A 14342-nucleotide genomic window follows, 5' to 3' on the forward strand; every position below is an offset into this window, starting at 1 on the left:
AAAGGTGAGACTCGTGAGTGGTTTGGACAGAACTTTCTTGGCAGATGGCCCAAGAGGGTGAAACTCACTGTCAGGACACATCAGAATGATTACATACCTCACCATCTTCAGAGCAAAAGGCAAAAGTCGCTTATTTGATTCAGCATCCCCACAGTAAAACCAAAATAAATGAAAAATACTATCTGGGAGGAGGGAGGGAGATAAATTTAAAATATCTCATCCTGGGGGAAAAATATGTTTAAACTTGTAGGGAGTTCAGATATTATGGAGATGAGTTTGGTATAAAAATGACACACATTTCAATAACTACTGATCTGTGTATCTTCTTGAGGCTGGTCAGTGGCCTATGTTAAATAACTTTAATGGGTCTCATCCTTGTGGACAAGTGTGCAGATCACTAGAATCATCATCACAGTTAAATCTTATTGTTCCTTGCTGGCAGCCTCTGCAGAGAAAGCAAGGACTGAGTGGACCATGGAACTAGAGGTCAAGGTTGAGGCATATCAGTGGGGCAGTGTTTTGTATGGCTACTATCTGTTTGTACATAAGAATGACCATAGTGGGACAGACCAAAGGTTCATCTAGCCCAGTGTCCTGTCTTCCAACAGTGACCAATGCCAGGTGCCCCAGAGGGAATGAACAGAACAGGTAATCATCAAGTGATCCATTCCCTTTTGCTCATTCCCAGTTTCCAGCAAACAGAGGCTAGGGACACCATCCCTGCCCATCCTGGCTAATAGCCATTGATGGACCTATCCTCCCTGAATTTATCTAGTTCTTTTTTGAACCCTGTTATAATCTTGGCCTGCACAACATCCTCTGGCAAGGAGTTCCACAGGGTGACTGTGTGTTGTGTGAAAAAAATACTTCCTTTTGTTTGTTTTAAACCTGCAGCCTATTAACCTGTAATATAATATACCTGTTCCAATAATTAGAGGGCTTTAGTTTTCAGGGCTCTCAGCCTGGCACTTGACATCAGCAAGATTTTCATCCCAAACAGTTCTTTAAAATAGTAATTTCTGTATCAGAAACACTCAGCGTTTCTCCTGGGTACTGCCATCTACCGCAGATCCACACCAAGGGGAGCGAAAGAGCGTTCTTTGTCATTTGAATCTCTACCAGAATGAGTGATATAGATGCTTCCATATCTCCTCTGTGTGGGGAGATCCACCTGGCAACTTTATTTAAATGGAACGAGTTGCTATTTCGAATGGAATCCACCATTCTAGTCACTGCTCATCACCCACTGGAGTAACAGAAACGCCCTGAGCAGCAATATAAAAAATGCTGCTAATTCTTTCATGCAAGTTAAACCCATCCCCACTATCAGCTTGTCTATCTGTGGAATAACCACTCTCTCAATCCCTTTAATTAGAGTTGGATTTGGGAGTGTATGGACTTCCAGCTGTCTCTGCAGATGCATAATGCTTCATAGATCTCATAGGCAAAGCTGCACACGCTCCTGGACTGATCCTGTTAGGAATGCAACAGGGAAGTGGTTTGTTACTTAAACGGAACAGTCAAAGTTAAAAGATCTCCAAATTAGCCTCTTAAACCTCTGAGAATCCTTTGCTTATTGGCCTCCTAATAATTTCCAGACCTCCTCCTGATATGGGGGCTTCGACAATGAACATCTGCCCTATAGAGGGCCGCTGGCTGATGTCACTTCTGGGACTCTGGCCATGTGCAGCTGTCCCACACAACTTCCGGCTCCCACTGCTAGAGTCAGACTGCATGCCGTTACTCCAGATGGATTCTGCTGCTGTTCTGTGTATGTGTGAGAGAAGAGATCCATATTTACAATACCCTTATATGTCAGGAGTTATACTTTATGTTAAATCATCAAGATCTTGTAGTAGGAATTTGGTACTTAGTTTTGTCAGAGCTGTTTTTTTATGGAATTTTGAGAGCTTGTGTGGGGCAGAATTATGGTTTTGAAAATAGAAGATAACACTTGTCCATGCAAGCTGCTTGGAGCTTGCAAAAGGCCATTTGGGGAAAGGGATGCGGATGTAAGAGATTTTCAGAATTTTGCAGAATTTTCACAGCAGATGAAGATTGTACTGATACCCGGGGCAGCTGTAGCCATAGCAATCTGCTTTTTGACCAACAGGAGACAGTACCTCATAGTGAAGGAGTCAAAGGTACAGCTGGCATGGAGACACTTCTTCTCTTTAAGCACAGCAGGAAAACTGGGTGGCATAGTATCTTCTTACTGTAATGTAATAGACAGCCATAATGGTCATGAGAAAATCTGGAAGCCTGTCACTCAGGAGGAGCCAAGGCTCAGTGTGATTATAGGTGCACGGTGCATGCCTTTGGACTCAGAGGAGAGGGTATCTTCAAAAAAAGAATATTCAAATGAACCAGGCATGCAGTTCCACATATTTCCGGCAATCAGCATATCATTAGCTGAAAATCTCATCTATCAACCAGCATTTCCAATGGAAATCACTCATTAGCATATACTAATAATGTCTGTGTTCACAGGAAAGTGCAGATATAAGGACATTTGTAAAGATGGGCTCAGGACCCTAAATGAGACATAAATTGGCTAATGCATCAATTATACTTGCTGGCTGTTAATTAGTTAATGTGTTGAAAAGGTACACCAGGCAACCACAATATTTGCCACCCTGTGTGATTAATGTATCATGGTATCTCCTGTTCTAAGTATAAGAACAGGTTTCTGCAGTGCTGAACATTGACCTTTTAATAGGACCCACTGTAAAATGCTAAGTTGTCAGCCTGTTCCTGCCCATCTATTTGTATCAGCTGTTTGTGGTTCCAATGTGGAGTGAAGGCCCCTTCCATGCTGCTCTTGGTCATCTATTCATGATACCAACCGTAGCCAAAAATAGGGAGAAAGTGCCTTCGCTGCTGTTCCTGTCCATCCACTGATATCAGCCATTTGTAGCTCACGGTGAAATGAGGACTCTTCAGAATCACCTTTGCTATTGTGTTGAAGCATTTGCCTAGGGCAGCACCACAGTTTAGCAGTGTGTGGTCTCAGGATCTTAGCCAGTCCTTCTCGAAGATCTCACCAATGAGGCCTCTGATTACTTGACTCATAATTGCTTTAATGACTGGTAGCCACTGTGTCTGTCTGTCTCTTTAAGTATTTTGTAGATTCATAGATACTAAGGTCAGAAGGGAGCATTATGATCATCTAGTCTGACCTCCTGCACAACGCAGGCCACAGAATCTCACCCACCCACTCCTGCAATAAACCTCTCACCTATGTCTGAGCTATTGAAGTCCTCAAATCGTGGTTTAAAGACTTCAAGGAGCAGAGAATGCTCCGGCAAGTAACCCGTGCCCCACGCTGCAGAGGAAGGCAAAAAACCTCCAGGGCCTCTTCCAATCTGCCCTGGAGGAAAATTCCTTCCCGACCCCAAATATGGTGATCAGCTGAACCGTGAGCATATGGGCAAGATTCACCAGCCAGATTCCCAGGAAAGAATTCTCTGTAGTAACTCAGATCCCACCCCATCTAATATCCCATCACAGGCCATTGGGCCTATTTACCATGAATATTTAAAGATCAATTAATTGCCAAAATCATGTTATCCCATCATTTGTATGGTGCTTATCATAATGGTATAGATATATGGTTCCTCGCTTCAGGAAAATGTATGTACCTGATTTTGGTCAAACGACTTTTCAATAGGAAGATTTCAGGGCAGGTAGCTGATGATTAAATAGGGCACCTGTCTACTGGATAGCTAAAAATATTCCTCCAAGTATTTACGTAGACAGCGTAGGGGACTGAAAATGACACACACAGCCATTTACTTCAATTCCCCACTTTGAATCTGGCTCTAGTTGACTGTGACTTAAAGACATTACACTGATGGCTGCTTGGTGTCCAAAATGGAGTGATTTGAAGAGAGTCATAGTCTGGTTCCTGCTAGACAAGCATCCACATCACAAAAACCACCTCCCATAATTGGTACTGTGGCAAATTGCTGGCATGATTATGATGGGTCCTGCTCTCCCTCTTCTTGTGGGGGAGTGGGGTGTTGAGCGCGCAGTTTCCTGCCCCTGAACTAGGATATCTACTGTCCCACTAGTAACCCAGAGAAGGGTAGTGGAGAGGGAGGAACTTGGGCCCGGCCTCTACTCCGGGTCCCAGCCCAGGGGCCCTAGGGATAGTGGCAAACCACTTGAACTAGTACTTCCTTCCCCTGGGCTACTTCCCTCTCCTGCTCTTCAGCCTGTGGGCTTCCTGCCCTCTCTCTGCACAAGCTAGGTGTCTCTTTACCTAGGGTCTTGGTCTTCTAGCCAGCCACAGCACTTCTCCAAACTCTCCTCTACTTCAACTCCTCCAAACTGCACTCTGCTCCAACTCCTTCAACTGCTCTCTGCTCCAACTCCAAACCACTCTGCTCCAACTCCTTCCCCTGGCTGATTGAAGCAGGGTTTTTTATCAGGTGATTGGCTTCAGGTGCTTTTAATTAATCTATAACAAACTTTCTTTCCTCTACAGAGAATAAGGCTTCTCCTCATCCTGGGACTTACATATCTCTCCTATATCTCTCTCCTGCTGCCTTCTGGCCATGCTGTATCACAGTACTAATTGCTATGAGCAGTCTCAGCAGAGTCTCCCAGGACTGAATGGAGCTGAAATTTCCTTCTCACTTCAAGAGGTGATCCCTCCCTGCATCTCCACCAGGAATATGTTAGCACATCCTTGGTTTAGAGCAGGAAAATATCCTGTTTGCAGTTTCCCTTATGTCCAGATACATGGGACATGTGCTGGAGCAATTACTGCTCTGTTTGGAGTTCCATTCAGTTCCTTGTGTCTTTTTCTAGCTGCCATTTTGGCTATCCATTGTATTTCAGTGTGGGGTACAAGCTCTTGTGTGAGTCATCCCTTTGAGGAGTTCTGTTTTATGATTCTAGTCCTTTTGCTGCTTTTTTCTTTTCTTTCAGAGGGTGAGGGAAGTTCATGCTACTTGTATTGCCCTATATTGGTGTGAAAAAGCAGATGATATCTGTATTAATTGTCCAATCCCATTCCAGTGCCCTTGTCAGATCCAAAAAGGAGTATTACTGTGGTGGCTGATGTTCACAGTTCAGCTTCTGAGTATTCCTCAGATATGAATGGGAGACCAATGGGGCAGAGGAAGAGAAGGGATTCATCCGCTCTGAGACCTGCACCCCCTTCACCTGAAAAGAGGGGTGGAAAAGAAGATATTGTCTCTTTCTTCAGATCCATCTTTCCCTCTTCCTCCTAAGAAGCCTACAGATCACCGGACTGATCCTTCTCACCTTTTATGTCTCTACATCCTCTGGTGCTGATCTGGTGAGATCCATAGCAGTCTGAGGTCATACCCTCAGTTAGAAGAGGCTAGAGGAAGAGTTTAAAGACCTGAGCCATCCAGATTTGTGCCAGGTAAGTCTGGATTTCCTCAGTGTTCTGGACAGTTTGTGCCTCCTCGTATGTATATGTGCCCAGATCCCAACTATTGGGGCGATTGGCAGTCCTGGGCTCCCTGTCTTTATTGGGCTCTAGCACAGGAGATTTTAAATCATCCACGTTATGGATGGAAAAGTGATGTTCCAACTGATAAGGATCTGGTGGCTGAGGAACCTTCAGGTCTGAATCCACTGGAACTGTCTGCAGTTCAGATAGTGATGCCTGATACTTTGTCTGATGAGGAGACAGCTTGTCTTTTTGAACAAGATCAGGTGGATACAGATTTTGATCCTGATGGGTCACCTGATGAACATGTATGTGTGGCTTCTGCGTGATCTCCTTCTGAGGATGCTTTGTAGTTCCATGACCTAGTGGATTGTGTGGCATCTACTTTGAACAGAGAAAGTGATTTACTTTTTGGGTCTGATGGATCTTATGGTAGCCACTACTTATGTTAATTCATTTGAATGCCTCCGAATGAGTCAGTGCAACGTTGGATGGCCCAATTTACAGACTGAAGAGGAACAGTCTTCAAAAGTTAGTCACCATGACTTAGGAAAGCCTAAATTCATTGATGTGGTAGACAGTCAGATCAAATGTTCTCAGAGGTGTTTTGTTGAATCCCCCTTCAGCATCTGTCATGATAACCTCTGCTGCATCCAACAAAGGATAGAGAGTTCGTCTGGGTTTGTTCACAGTTCAAGCCATTGGGCCTCTCAAGGAAAGAATTTGCCTATAAACATTTTAGAATTAAGAGCCATTTGTCTGGCTCTCAGATCTTTTCTTCTTCACATAAAGGGGATGATTATTCAGGTATTGATGGCCAATACAACAGCCATGTGTTACATCCACACACAGGGAGGTGCCCATTCTTCCTTGCTGTGTGCTGAGGCAGTCAATCTATGGGAGTGGTGTATTTTTCACAATGTCTATCTGGTGGCCCGGCATTTAGTAGGAGAGAGCAATATGTTGGCAGATCAGCTCAGCAGAGACAGTTCTCAAATGCAAGAGTGGTCTCTGAAGGATCAAGTAGTACAAGAGATTTTCTCCAGCTGAGGTGAGCCTGATATAGACCTTTTTGTAACCAGGTTCAACAAAAATATCACCTCTTCTGTTCAGGAGAAGGAAGGGAGATACATCAGGACAAGGACAGGGCGATCCTGATAGCCCCAGCTTGGCTGAGCTTCAGCTGTCAGATGGAGTCTGCAAGGGTCTTCCTTTATCTCCAGACCTGTTGCAGCTGCAGTAGCACGGCAGGATCCTTCATCTGGATCCTCAGCCTCTTCATCCTGGTGGCCTGGGCTATCAGACTTCGAGTAATGTAGAACAATCTTGTTCCTCACTGGGTCAGAATGCATCACTTCATTCTAGAAAGCAGTCTAATATCATTACTCAGTATGGACTAGCTTTGTTTATTGGATATGGTGAAAATCTGATTTACCAGCTTCAACTTTATTCCTGGTGTTTTGGAATATCTGATGTATTTAAATTCTCAGGAGTTATCTAATTCCTCTTTAAGAGCTTATTTGATGTCTTGATTGATCATTATTTGTGCATGATATAGTTAAAAGATTTATGAAGGGGTTATCTAACATGTACTGCCTCGCCCCGAGAGATCTGGTTCCACTGTCAGATCTTAATTTGGCCTTATCTCTGCTTATGAAGCCAACTTCTGAAACCTTGGCAGAGTGCTCTTTATTTTATCTGTCTGTCAAGACTGTGTTTATTATGGCTATAACATCAGCCAAAAGGGTAAGTGCATTGTATGCTTTGATGGTAGACCGACCATTTACTATTTTCCATAAAGATAAGGTGTTTCTTAGTCCTGATACCAGGTCTTTATCAAAATAGTTTCAGAGTTTGACATTAGTCAGTTAATTCATCAGTATTTTTTCCAAATAGCATGCTAATAATGGGGAATCTGCATTACATACTCTAGTTGATAAAAGGGTTTTAGCATATTATTTAAATAGAACCAAAGATTTTTTGGAAGTCATCTTGGTTATGTGTTTCTTATGCTATGCATCATATAAGTTATAATTAGGGCTCCATGTTTGTCATGGAGGTCGTGGAAGTAACGGATTCCGTGACTTCTGCAGAGGCCAGTGTGGCTGACCCTCGGGCAACCCAAGCAGCTGGCTCCAGGGACAGCCACACCAGCCTGCTGGAGCGGCTCTGCAGTCAGTTGCCCTGGAGCCAGCCGCACCGGCCATTGCTGGAGTGGTCCTGGGGCCAGCCACACCAGCTGCTGCTCAGGCGGTTCCCAGGTAGCTGGCCCCAGGCCCAGCTAAGCAGCGGCCAGTGTGGCTGGCCCCAGGGACTGCCAAAGCAGCTGCTGTTGGTGACCCCTGGCAGCTCATGCCACTGGCCCCAGCCCCTCCCAGCAGCAGCCCCCCCAGGGAGTTCCCCCAGCAGTGGCACAACAGAGCACCCCCAGCAGCAGCGGCTCCCCTGGTCCCTCCTAGCAGCGCCTCTTCCCCCCCCCCCCCCCCAAGATTTAGTCAGGGGTATTTATAATATAAGTCATGGACAGGTCACGGTCCGTGAATTTTTGTTTATTTCCCCCTGACCTGTCCATGAGTTTTACTAAAAATACCCGTGACTAAATTGTAGGCTTAGTTATAGTGCATCTTCTCACACTATTTCTAGATGAGTTAAACAATGATCCTTGAATGTTACAAGTTAGTACCAGTCTCTGCGCCTACTATTGTGAGATCTCATTCCACTAGGATATGGTGCCAGCATTTTTTGCTTGTCTTAAATATGTTTCTATTGGGGAAATCTGTAAGGCTGCTCCTTGGAAGTCAATCCATATGTTTACTAAACATTATGCTTTGGATTTGGCTTTGAGAGTGGAGCTTGATTTGGTAAAGTGGAGCTTCAGTTGTTATTTAATTAGAACTGTTACCTCCTTTTGAGTTTTCAGCTCTGCTTACCAAACTACCCATAAGTAGGAATACGCAGACCAACTCAAAATAAAAATGAAGATTACTTGTAACCAGCATTCTTCAAGATGACTCTGCATATTCACACTCCCTGCCCTCCGCCCCCTCTTTCTCAGAGTCTTATTCTCATACCTCTGGGTCAGCAGTGGAAGGAACTGAGGCAGTGGAGTGCAATGCCCCTCATATAGCCCTGCCCTCAGAATGTTCAGAGGTGCTGCAGCGAGGGGGTATATTTGTGCTCTAATGGGCCCTATTTGGAGAGGGTTCTACCACTGTGCTGCACGGGTCGGCTCATTACTGATAAGTGGACACATTCAGAATCATCTCAAAGAACTCCAGTTACAAGTAAGTAACCTTCATATCCTCTGGATAGACTTATCTCCAAGCAATTGTCCGTTTCCTCCCCTTGAATCCCAATGAGATGGATTCTGCCAGTATGTTTGGGGGCAGAGAATTCCTTCTTGATTACCTGCTGAGGATAAAAGAATCTATAGCTACTGAATCTACATGTAATGCTTTTTCATTTCAGAAATGGCCCTCGTTTGGTATAGTCTAGCAAAATACCAACTATCTTGAATTCAAAGCTTTCAGAATAATGCTGAAGTTATTCAATAGATGGGTGGCTCCATGGTGAGGGTATTTGTTTGCATGCACTAGTTAGTTCAGATTCTCTCAGTTCAGCGAAGGGGAGCTCATCTAATACAACTCTTGTCTACCAAGCCCCCCAAATGGAAGGCTTCACTGATTGGATAAATCTTTTGTAGTGTCTGATCACCAGATAGCTTACGTGACACTTAGGTGTACAAAGAAGACAAGAGAAATGATGCAATGGCTTCTGTTTTTTCCTGCATAGATTCTTTTATTTCCATTGTTGATGAAACTACATTGAAGGATAATTTACATAATCTACAAAATCTTGGGAGTCCTTTGCTGACCTCCCAAGTGTTTGTGCTGGCTTGTTAGCAGCATGGTAAGTTTCAGTTTGAGACTCTGATGTGATCGGCCTCTCAGGGCTGATCTTTGTTGTGTGTTTCTGGCAGTCTTTGGATTCATGGTGACAGCATGGAATTACTGTTCATGTTTTTGAAGATTTCCTGGAAACAGGTTTTTATTTCCATTTCACTGGTGCTTCCTCTCAGACAGAACCTGCCTCATCTCTGTCTCTTCACAATATCTCAACACTGTGTTAGAGCTGTAACCTTGGCAGCTGCTGCCCTCTGGAACAGCATCCCTGTGCTTCCTTCTGCTTTGCTGACTCTCCATCTCAATTCACATCTCTTCAGAAAAGGTCTTTTCTCCTTTGCCCTGGCTTCTGAATTTCTTTCTCCTAGCTATTATTACTCTGGGCCAATATATTTAACTCTGTAAAGCATTCGGGGATTCAGCTTCTTTAGAAAGTATAGTTTCTCTCCTTTATCTGTGGGTTTGGGCAGGAAGAGGCATGGTGGAGGGGAGTGGGGCCTGCCTGAATGTGGGGTGGGTGGGAGATGAGAGAACTTTTTTCTCCCTCCACAAAGTCTGGCAGGATAGTTGATGAATGAGGAGGAATGGGGTCTGGTGTGATGAGTGGGTGTTTCTCATGCAAACATGGGAGGTGGTGCTGTAAAGAGAGGTTTTTCTTCAACTGTTGGTCCCTATGTGTATTCCCCATTGACACCATGCACCTGAGTTTGAAGATTTCCAGCAAGTAGTGTTCACTGGTCTGCACATGTGCAGTTGTTCTCCTTGTGCTCTGAACTGAGGGTGTAAGGGATGGTGCAAATTGACACCTTCGGTTTCTCCTTACCACTGCTTGTCCTGAATTGAATTCTCTGTGTCCGTGAATTTCTCTGTGCTGCTTTCCCTTAACAAACCTGTAAATATATTATAACTAGTTTTTACTATTTTAGTGTAGTTAAAGTTTTAGTATTAGCATAGTTAGTATCATTTAGTTTTCTCCTTGTCTCAGGGAATTTCTCTCTGTGGACAAAGACTATGCCCAGAGTACCAGAGTTTAAGAACTGTGTCTTCTGCCCCCACTCCTTATCCATGAGTAATGAGTACAGTGCTGCCCCTATTGTCTAGCTGAGTTCAGCATTTGCCATTCATTTCCCCCATGATCCCATGAGGCTCATGAGCTCTGGCTGAGAAAACATCTGACCGTGAAGGTTATGAGACATCAATATGATCCGGGATAGGGAGACCGTACACCAGCCTCAACCAATGAGCAGCACCCCTCCAATCATGAGCTCAGGAGTGGAAGCTACTTTGAGGAAATGGTAATATTTCCCTCCTCAGTCTTTAGGCATGAACATTCAGTCATCGGTACCAATGGCACCACTGGTGGAACGGGAACTGATCACGTCTTCAGAGAAATGGGAGGCTCCAGACAATTCCTCATCCCTGTGTAGGGGAAAGTGAGTTCAGACAGAGACTCAAGAAGATCTAGACCCTGTCCTCCACCCTGATATGACTACCCCAGGGACCAATGGTATCTGATGCCATGGGGTCCCCCTCAAATGATTGACCCTTCATCTTGGCCCTATTGGGCCTCATGGGATCCCTACAGTAGATGTCTGGATCTGTTCATGAGTCCCAATGCACCTTTCCCATGTGACACATACCAGCTCTGTTGGAGCATGAGAAAGAGAAGATTGAGCTGGATCTCCAGGTACCAGCAGTGCCAACAGGTGTTTCATCTTCCCCAGCAGATGAGGCAATTGGCCCATCTTTGCTATCCCTGTCTGATGACCACAGGCAACATCAGGAGCTTCTGCAAAGATTGTCAATGACCTCCAGATTCCATTAGAAGAGGTCCAGGACACCAAGTTGGCAACTCTTTTCTTGCTCCATCTTCTGCTTTGGGAATCTGTGTAAACAAAGAAAAGTCAATTTTGACTCCCACAGGACTATAGATTTTATAGGAGTGACCCTAGATTTGATCTCAGCAAGGACTACTTCCCTAAGAAAAGATTTCAGACCATGAACATTCTGCTAAGAGAAGTCACTTTCAATCCATGAACCACTGTCAGGGTCTTCCTTCCCCTACTAGGCCACAGAGCATCATATACTTATGCAACATCATTCACCAGACTTCACCTATATTGCCTGCAAACCTGGCTCCAGTCCACTTACTCACCAGACAGAGACCACATAAATACCAGAGTGAGAATTCCCACCAGGGTCATTGCTTCTCTCAACTGGTGGATAAAGTTCATCATGGGAGTTCCGTTCATCATTTCCACACCTGATGCAACCATTGTCACAGATGTATTCCTTATTGGATGCAGAGTCCCTGTAGACACCAAACCACACAAGGCACTTGGATTTCTCATGAGAACAGAATTCATGTTGAGTAGAACTGACAGGTGTCCATATAGCCTGCAATGCTTTTCTCCCACTTATTCAATCCCCCCATGTCCAAATCAGTCAGACATGACCACTGCCTTTTACATAAACAAATAGGGTGGGGCAAAATCCCTTCCTCTCTGTATGGAAACAATCAATTTATGGAACTTGTGCATCAGAAACCACATAATGGTCTCAGCTACATACCTACCAGGTGCACAGAATTCTCTAACGGCCAGTCTCAGTGGGCACTTCTCCACAGACCATGAGTGGGAGATGCACAGTTCTGTCCTGAATGAGATCTTCACTCAGTGGGGAACACTGCCATCTGTTCGCATCCTCCAAATGAACAAGAGATTCACCTTTTACTGCTCCAATGCAGCTTTGCGTCACAGCTCCATGGGTGATGCCCTTCTGTTATCCTGGACTGACCAGCTCAGATATGCCTTTCCTCCCATCCCTCTGCTACCACAAATTCTGCAGGAGATTTGATACGACAAAGTTTGAGTCATTTTCATAGCATTCAACTATTCCAGACAATTCTGGTTTCTGGATCTTCTGTGAATGTCAACCTGTCCCCACATCAGTATCTGACCCTCCCCAGATCTACTAACTTAGCAGAATGGCAAGATTAGACATCGCAACCCAGGCCCACTTCACCTCATGGCGTCGTATTGATGGGCATCAGATCTAGAACATTCCTGCTTGGAGGCTGTTCAGTCTGTTATCAATCAAAGTAGGAAGGACTTTACCAGAAAATGTTATCTGGCTAAATGGAGGCTGTGGCACTGGCAGGCCGGTGGCAGCTCTTGCCAAGGCTGCGGGTATTAGTTAAAAACAGACAAAATCATAGCTGGAAAACAGACCAGTTCACGTATGTGTTAGTGTTGCTCAAAATAGGTATTAGTCTTATTAGAATGTGTTTAGTATTTAGACTTCATAGAATTTTTATATGTTGCTTCATGCATTCATCTTATTTGTAAAGTCTGTATTCCATGCTATAAGGAAATACGTAAGTTTTGCTTTGTGACTTTGAAAACATTTGCTCTAAACTTGTGAGCTCAGATGGGAAGAGTGTGTCCCTTCACCCATCTAAGTAAGCTCATCCTATGGATTTGGAGGCTGAAAGAAGGAAATAAAACAGACAAAGGAAAATTTTTCATCTCTTTGCTGTTTGAACTCTCACAGGGCCAGAGACACTAAACTGAACCCAGCAATCCCCGGGGGTTACCTCTTGGGTCTGGTCTGAAAGACACTTTGAATTGACAGATCACTATAACTCTGTCACTCTTGGGATTTAGATTGCAACACATTTGTGCATAAGTTTGCTTGCTTTAACTTGTAAATGACTCTCATGTCTTTTTCCCAATTAATAAACCTTTAGATAGTTTATTACAAGACTGGCTACAGGCATGGTCTTTGAAGTAAGATCTAGAGTACTTATTGATCTGGGGTACTGACTGGTTTCTTGGAGGCAGCCTGAATATTTTGTTATATATATTTTATAAATGACCATTTACACTCAGTCCAACTTGCCTGGGTGGCAAGATAGACTAGAGTGTCCATGGTAAGACTGTTATAGTGATCCAGGAGTTCAGATTTGTTGCTGGCCTGGTGAAATCTAATTATAGAAAATATCACCAGTTTGTGATGTCTCCCCTGTTTTTGACAGTCTTCCCTGAGGTAGGCACTCACAGTTGTGAGCAACTCCTGACAGTGTAAAAAAGGCATTTCTCCATCAGTAATCAGTCATCTCCAGAATCTACAGATTTTAGATTACCTCTGTCCTTGAGAGCTTCAGGGCTTTCCACTGGTTGCTTGCAGGTCCATCTGGCAGCGATCAGTGCCATCCATGCTCCAGTAGAGGGACACTCCATTTTTACTCACCCAACAATAATTAGATTCCTGATGGGTCTAGTTAGGATATTCCCATTGGTGATGAAATCTTCACCACAAGGGGACTTCAATCTCATACTGTCAGTACTTACCTGACCAACATTTGAAACACTGGCCACATGTTCTATGTTCCACCTTTCTGTAAAAGTTTCCATTTTCGTTGTCATTGCATTGGCCAGAAAGGTAAGTGAACTGGGAGTATTTGTGACTGATTTGCCATACAGTATTTTTCATAAGGAAAAGGTTTCCATTCACCTTCACCCAAAATTCATCCCGAAAGTAATTTCTGAGTTTCACATCCATCAGTCTATCCACTTACCAGTTTTCTTCCCAAAAATCTCATGCTTCCAATGAGGAGAGGATGTCAGACTCTTTGGACATCAGACAAGCTCTGGTGTTCTACCTGCATGGGACAAAACCAATTAGACAATCACTGAGACTATAATGGAACAGTCCAAAGGACAAACATTTATCTGCTCAAATACTCTGTACATGAATCTATGGTTGCGTCATGGTGTGTTACCAGCTGGTGCATATTCCTCCCCCGGATGGGGTGAGAGCCCATTTCTTAGTGGAAGGCGCAAGCCACCTCAATAGCATCTCTTTGACAGGTACCTACACTAGAAATCTTTAGGGCAGCTACCTGGAGCTCCAGCCACACATTCACGAAGCATTATGCATTAGCTGAAACCTCCTATGCAGATTCCGCTGTTGTGACTGCAGTACTACAAGCATCTATACCAACTGCATCC

Source organism: Chelonia mydas, chromosome 6 (genome assembly GCF_015237465.2).
Source record: "Chelonia mydas isolate rCheMyd1 chromosome 6, rCheMyd1.pri.v2, whole genome shotgun sequence".
NCBI classification, from domain to species: Eukaryota; Metazoa; Chordata; order Testudines; family Cheloniidae; genus Chelonia; species Chelonia mydas.